This window comes from Heterocephalus glaber, unplaced genomic scaffold, assembly GCF_053883595.1.
Source record: "Heterocephalus glaber isolate CG9 unplaced genomic scaffold, H.glaber_assembly_v1.0 deba00000071, whole genome shotgun sequence".
In the NCBI taxonomy this organism is placed as follows: Eukaryota; Metazoa; Chordata; class Mammalia; order Rodentia; family Bathyergidae; genus Heterocephalus; species Heterocephalus glaber.
Genome location: NW_028258137.1, coordinates 7,148,985 through 7,155,531, shown reverse-complemented (window position 1 = coordinate 7,155,531; position 6,547 = coordinate 7,148,985). Strand labels below are relative to the sequence as shown.

General features: G+C 46.3%; 1 protein-coding gene across 6 annotated transcripts in view; it reads right to left on the bottom strand.

Annotated features, from left to right (window-relative positions):
• Window positions 1–2,219: 2,219 nt before the first annotated feature.
• Window positions 2,220–6,547, bottom strand: part of LOC147830596 (uncharacterized) — a 423,672-nt gene continuing 419,344 nt past the window's right edge. For 3 of the 6 annotated variants that reach the window (XR_015448407.1, XR_015448414.1, XR_015448404.1), the window contains one exon: window positions 2,224–6,087. The gene's annotated coding sequence lies outside the window, so the exon portion shown is untranslated. Of the gene's footprint in view, window positions 6,088–6,547 lie in introns of all 6 variants that reach the window. The other 3 variants (XR_015448434.1, XR_015448423.1, XR_015448405.1) reach the window with 3 other exon arrangements.

Genomic DNA, 6,547 nt, shown 5'->3' with positions numbered 1-6,547 from the left:
AGGAAGAAAATAGTCAGATTAGAGTAGCACCAGCATCCGAGCTGGGTTCATGGGCCATTTTTGGATGGCTTTGTCAGGGCCTGGGCCCCTCTGTCCCTGCTGGCCTTAGTGGTGCACACATGCACACACTGCCCGACGAACACCATTAACAAAGGTGGGTGACGTCTGACTTCATCGGGACCCAGCCTCCCTTCCCACTGGGGTCGCTATTACAGGATGTCCAGCTATTCCAGCTGCGCGGGTGAAGGTGGTGATCGCCTCTCTTGTCATCAGGCCTTCAGTCTCATTGTGCTCCAAACAGTACTCTGCTTCCCACGCCAACTTGGCTTTTCTATCCAAAGCCCTCAGGAGCCCACCGTCCTCCTCACCTGGGGTCCAAGCCAGAATCTAGAGCATCCTGCAGCTCCCACCTCATCTTGCCTCCTCTCCTCCCCATCTAGGACTTCCTCAGTCTCTCCTGCATCCATGTGCTCTTGGTACCACCACTGGTGCCCCAGGTCAGGTCCCCCTCACTGCACCCCTTGGCCATCAGCCTCCTAGCTCCTCCTCCCTCTCCTCTCTCCTCCGTGAGTCCTAATCCAACCTCCCCAGTGCAACCACTTTGGAACGTGTCATCCTCCTGCTCGTAAGCCTTGGGCGAGTCTCCCACTGCCACAAACATAAATTTTGAACTTACTCAGTCCTGCCCTGGATATCAAGAGATAAGTCTGATCTTTCGAATAAATTCAGCTCATTTTGCCTCAAAGCCTTAAGCTGGTTTCTGGTAATTGTACATGCAAAACGACAACCGTGAATAATGATACTAACAGTGTGCTTTACAGTGTATCCGTGTTTGTGTGAACATAAAATTTCACTTGAAATGACCAATTCAGGGAGGAGCCTCAAGAGGGTCTGGAGGATGGGAAGTCGGAGAGAAGGGCGAAGAGGTTCAGGAAAGTAGGGGTGACTGAGACATAGGAAGGAATGAGCTTCTGGGGAGAATAATACAAAGAATGCCAAGGAGGCACTGACAACAATGGGACGATAGCAAGGGGCCCAGAGGAGAGACAAAGGGCCTGGGTAGCAGGGAGGGGAGTAGAGAGGCACTGGAGGCTGTTGGAAAAATCAAGAAATCCTGAGAAAGTGTGAGCCCCAGGAGGCCAGGGAAGGACGGGTACCACATGCGGCACTGCTGGCCACTGGCCATCCTTACTTAGGCCCGGGGCACGGTCCACTGTGACCAGTAAGGCCACCAAGTGATGGGAAAGGCACTTAACAGAGCAACAGTGGTCATGAGGAGGGGTGGAACTCACCCTGCACTGTCAGGAGAAGCCACGGGGGGCTGCTCCAAGTAGCTCTATTGAGCAGGAAGGGGCCTTGGGGCCATGAAGTGACAGCAAGTCTCCTTCGGAGCCTCAGATTCAGTACCTGTAGGCATTAGCATCAGCTTTCTTGTCCCCTTCGATCTTGCAGCCTGATCCAACTCAACTTCTTCTCCATCCATGGCTCCAATCTCCTTTGTCTCTTTTTCCATGAACTGGGACAGAGAACATGAGCAAATTTTCACTGCCATCTTGGAGGAGAGCCTTCTTTTCCTTACACATTGGATGTGAAACTATTTTATTGAGTCTTCTATGCAGCAGATTTCAGGGCCAACAATTGGAAATGTCCATCCACTGGCAACGTAGCTTTCCCCAAAGGCTGTGAGGACTCCAGGAAGGACTCAGCAGCAAGCATAACTTGGAGGAGGCAACTCAGCCTGCATTTTTATCCTCCCGTCAAAGCTGCCAGCATTTTTAATGGGAAACGAGTCCCCTGTCAGAGGAGGAGGCGGGGAAGGGGACATTTTGAAACTGAGAAAAGACATATATAAACCAGCCGGCTGACCACATTATCTCAACTGCTGTTTTATAGCTGTATTATGTACTCAATTTTAAAAAATCTTGGCTGTAAAAAACGTAGAAAGATAAGACCCTGGGAAGAGGGTAGAACCCTAGCCAGGCCCTTCCTTCCCCTCCTAGGAGATACTTTCCTTGATTCTGAAACTGAAAATGCTACAGTCAGCAGCAGCTCTGCTCTACACTGCAATTAGGGTTATGCATTAAACCAGGCTTCTGAAGACGACTACCCAAAAAGAACTCGCAGATGAAATGAAAACCAGACGTGTGGCTGGAGCAGTAGGCACCAGCCAGGACCCCAATATACAGGAATGGTATAGATTTAAGATGAAAATGGAATGAAAAGCAGTCATTACAGTTAAAAGGGTGTCACATTCACTGCCTGTTGATTCTAAAGGAAAAGAAAGGGGAGCAGTGTAGGGATTCTAGCAGCTGCTGAGATGACTCTGCCTGAACCTAAAAGAGATTTGAGCCACTCCTGCCACAGCGGGGAGCAGGGTGACCAACACACCTTTGGTTTCTGGCTACAGTGGGTACTTTTCTCTGTCTGGATGGGGACAGCTCTGTGTGAGACCTAGGTCACTCTCAACATCTCTGTGAAGATGCTGAGACCCGACTCTGCTTTCCTATGAGCTTAGGGGGAGGCAGAACTCTGAAATCTAGGTTTTTACAGTTCTCGGCCAGTGTTCCTGAAAGCTGTCCTGAGTCACCAAGAGCCCAGTTCCCAACTTCACTGTCCCAAGTCCCCTTCAGAGTCTGCTGCTGTGCTAACCACACCCCCTTCTTCAGTGACTCCATCCCATTCCCAGGTTCTTTCTTTCTTTCCTTTCAGTACTTTTATTTTTATGAGTCATATTTGAAGGGGCCCATTGCTGTGCTCATACACACTAATCCCACACAAACAGCGCACTGGGAGGGCCGGGACTTCACCTATGCCCAGGATCTTATGCCCCGTTGCCTCTCAATAAATAAATTAAAAAATGAATGACCAGGGCATGGAACACACCTTGTTTTAGGTAGCAAAGGGGGAGGATCCCTATAAGTAACCAGGGCTCAAATTGGAGGAAATTCCAGGCCAAATCCCCAAGCAGCAGGAACTATTTCAGTTATGTGATCCCACTGGTCCCAAAGGCCATGTTTCTAGTACAGACACTGATGACAGTACCTGGGGACAGGTGAGGATGCACCAGCCTCAGAATCCCATTCCTAGAAACTGTGAGTTAATTGGTCAGCATGGGACTCGGACATCATATCAATTAAAATCCTCTGGGAAGGTTTTCGTTCCTTGCCAAGATGGTGAATCGAGTCTCTCAGATTGAGATAGAGAGAAGAGCAGAAAACAAGCATCTGAGATCTCACCGCTCAAAGCTCACACCAGCAGTCCCAGCACTGCCTGAGAGCCGGTAAGGAAGGCAAATCCTTAGGCCTCTGTCTAGCTTGTAACAGTGGTAGGTGATTGGGGTTTGAGGAGAGCCACTCTTGGGGGTGAGCAAGCTCATGAGCGCCTACCAGTCTTCCTGAAGCCCAGACATACTCTTTTGACTTGGATGTACCACTGTAAAATACTGGAATGTGAATGCACAGATGCCTATTTTTTTCTATTTGGTTAAAGCAGGTTTCACATTTGGAGCTACAAACCTCCCGGTTGCTTGTGCACTCCCTTTCTTGGCAGGGAGCCTAGTACTCTCTGCTTTCTCCAATGAGCCTTTTTCACACTAAAGCGTACATGACTGCCAAAAGCACAGGGATTTTTCCACTTTGGGCAATAAAGGTTTGAGCCTTGGCCTTGCTACTCACTGGCTAAGAAAACTTTAGCAAATCACTGAACCCCCTCCTTGATCTGCAGGTTTGTCACCCATAAAAAAGGAACAATAGTCCTTGCATGGCCCATCCTGCAGGGCTGATGTGAGGATCAAATCAGATAAATTTACATAAACAAAGGGAGGTGTAATTATCGTCAATGCGTTTGTGTGACTCACAGCACTCTAAGTTCATAAAAGTTTTGTTTGGAGAGAGAGGAAAGGTGCAGGTATATACGTAATTTCGGGATGGCACGAGGAAGCAGTCCTCGGGGATCCAGGGCCAGGCAAAAGCTGTTCTTGTTTAACAAATTTATGTGAATTTTATGCCTTCTAAAATATCCATATGATCCAAATATATTTCCTTTAAAATAAAGTTTGCCTTAGCTGCCAGAGAGCTTGGGGTTAAATTAGGTTCACCCCAATCACTAGTTCTTCACTCTTTCTCTGGCAAACCACCTAAAATATTTTCCCCAAAGTAGGCTAAGAATAAATCAATAATGATAATAATAACAATACCAAGAAATATGAGTTGCAACTCAAAGCACATAGTCATAGGACGCTTCGGTCAGTGTTCATTTGTCTAGACCAGTGCTGTCCAATAAAAAATTATAATGCAAGCCTTCTATATCACTGACAGGGTTCTAGTAGTCAGAATTTTAAAAAGCAAAAAGAAAACGGTGGCATTACTTTAATATATTTAAAGTCAGAATCGCCAAAATATTATTGCTTCCAAATGTAATCAATATAAAAATCATCAAGATGTTTTACACTCTCTGTGTATACTATGCCTTCCAAAACTGGTAAATACTTGGTATTCACCACCCTGCTCCTTTGGGGTTGGCCACATTTCAGGGGCTCTCTCACCACATCTGCCCATGAATGACCACACTGGACAGCACAGGCTTAGACAATGTTATGGAAGGGGAGTTCCAATAACATCTACCTTTATTGCAGGTCTACTTGGTGCTTTATAAGCATTTCTAATTGCTGTAGCAACACATTGATTGAGGGACTACCAACTTTTATTTGCAGATGAGCAAAGAAGCTACTCAAAACAATTAGATCATTAGTCTAAAATTGAAAAACAGAGCTGGAATCCAAACCCACTTACAAAGCCCAGGACCCACAGTCAGCACTGTACACTGGTTTCCGATGTACTGACTTGGTTTCAAGTGCTGTTCAAATTAAGAACCTTTCTATACAGCCCTGGCGGGGTCTAGCCGTCTGTCTGAACAGAAAGCTATCTCCGCCATACAACCCAACGACCCGCTGGAAGATGGCAGTGTGGCCTCCACCCACCATGCAGGAGGCATCTCTCCACCCAACCACTGCCTTCAACCTGTACAGCTCAGATGAGGAGTTTGGAAGAAGCAATTATGATTTTATTGCACCCGCCGTGCTGACGATTAATTCTGAGTGCGGGAGGAAAATGCACCCTCTCATTTGCTAACACGTACTATAATTATGCATGCCTCTCCAGGTACTATAATTTAGGACTTAAAAAAGCCCCATTCCGAACAAGTAGTGCTGTACTTGTAAAACATTACAGATGTGTTATCATATAAATGAGATAGCTGTGACATGATAGCGTGATAATAAATCCCCAGCTTAGATTTGGAGACAAGATATGTCAAAAGCAAATCCACACTGCCACTTAATCTTCTACATAAACTGTTTATTTTTTCTGAGTCCTACAATAATACATGTCAGATGGCTTTGATAGTTTCCAGATTAATGTGTTTTCCCCCTTTAGGTCATCACAAGACTACTCATTTCATTAAATTAACTCTGCTAGTTGCAAGGTGGAAACGTGCTGCAAAACATAACTGTTTGCACCAAATTGGGAGCTGGCAAGATGGAATTAATAAATAAAACTGATTTCTCCCCATTTCCGGCGAAGGTCGGAAATATCTTTCTGAATCACATCCTAAATTCTCAAGCTCCCTTTGGGCACGATGAGCCCCACAATTATGAATTTGGGAGATGCTCTCACCCAAAGCCATTTGTTTGATGTCAGATGGGTTTCACCCCCTTCCCACGATGCCTCTGGGTGGAGCTGGCCTCATCAGCCCACACCCTAATTAAAAAGAACGGCACCTGCAGAAGCCAAGACCTCTCCAGAGGAGCCTCCCTGTGTTCTCCTCCCAAGGTGAAAGCCAGGGCCACAGAACAAGCTCATTCACACTTGCGAGCCTTGAGAGCTTCAGGCCAGACATTGCCTGACTCCACAACCTGCCCAAAGCCCAATTTTCAAATTAGAAAACTCTCAAAACTACCCCATCCTCCCAATTATTTAATAAGCAGACACACCAAGGCTGTGTCAATCCCGAAGTCCATTTGACAGCGTGGGAAAGTAAGCCTCCAATTTCTCAACTCAGTAGCCCAGGGGTTGTTCTGCAAGTTCTTTTCTGTAAAAGGCCAGAGAGAAAAGGTGTTAGACTTCATCAGCCATGCATGTCTCTAGCTCAGCTGGACAGGTCGGCCATGTAGCCCAGAAGTGGCCATAGACAACCCATAACCAAATGAGCATGGCTCTCTCCCCGTGAAACATATTCATGGACCATGAAATTTGAATTTTATATAAATTTTCATTACAGGTCACTAAATATTTTTGCATCTGTCACAAAACACTGCTTTTCCTTTAATTTTTCTTCTTTTTAAATGTAAAAAGGATTCTTGGTCTGTGAGTTATGCAAAAAGAGGCATGACCAGATTTGGCTAATGGGCTCATGACATAGAGGGATTGGGCTGAGTGGCCTCGATGTGCCAAAACTATAATCCAAGGCTCCCCTGTGAACACAGAACTGCTCTCTGAGGTGTACAGCAGGCCTTGGATGGCGATTCCTTCCTATGCATCCTCTACTCCTC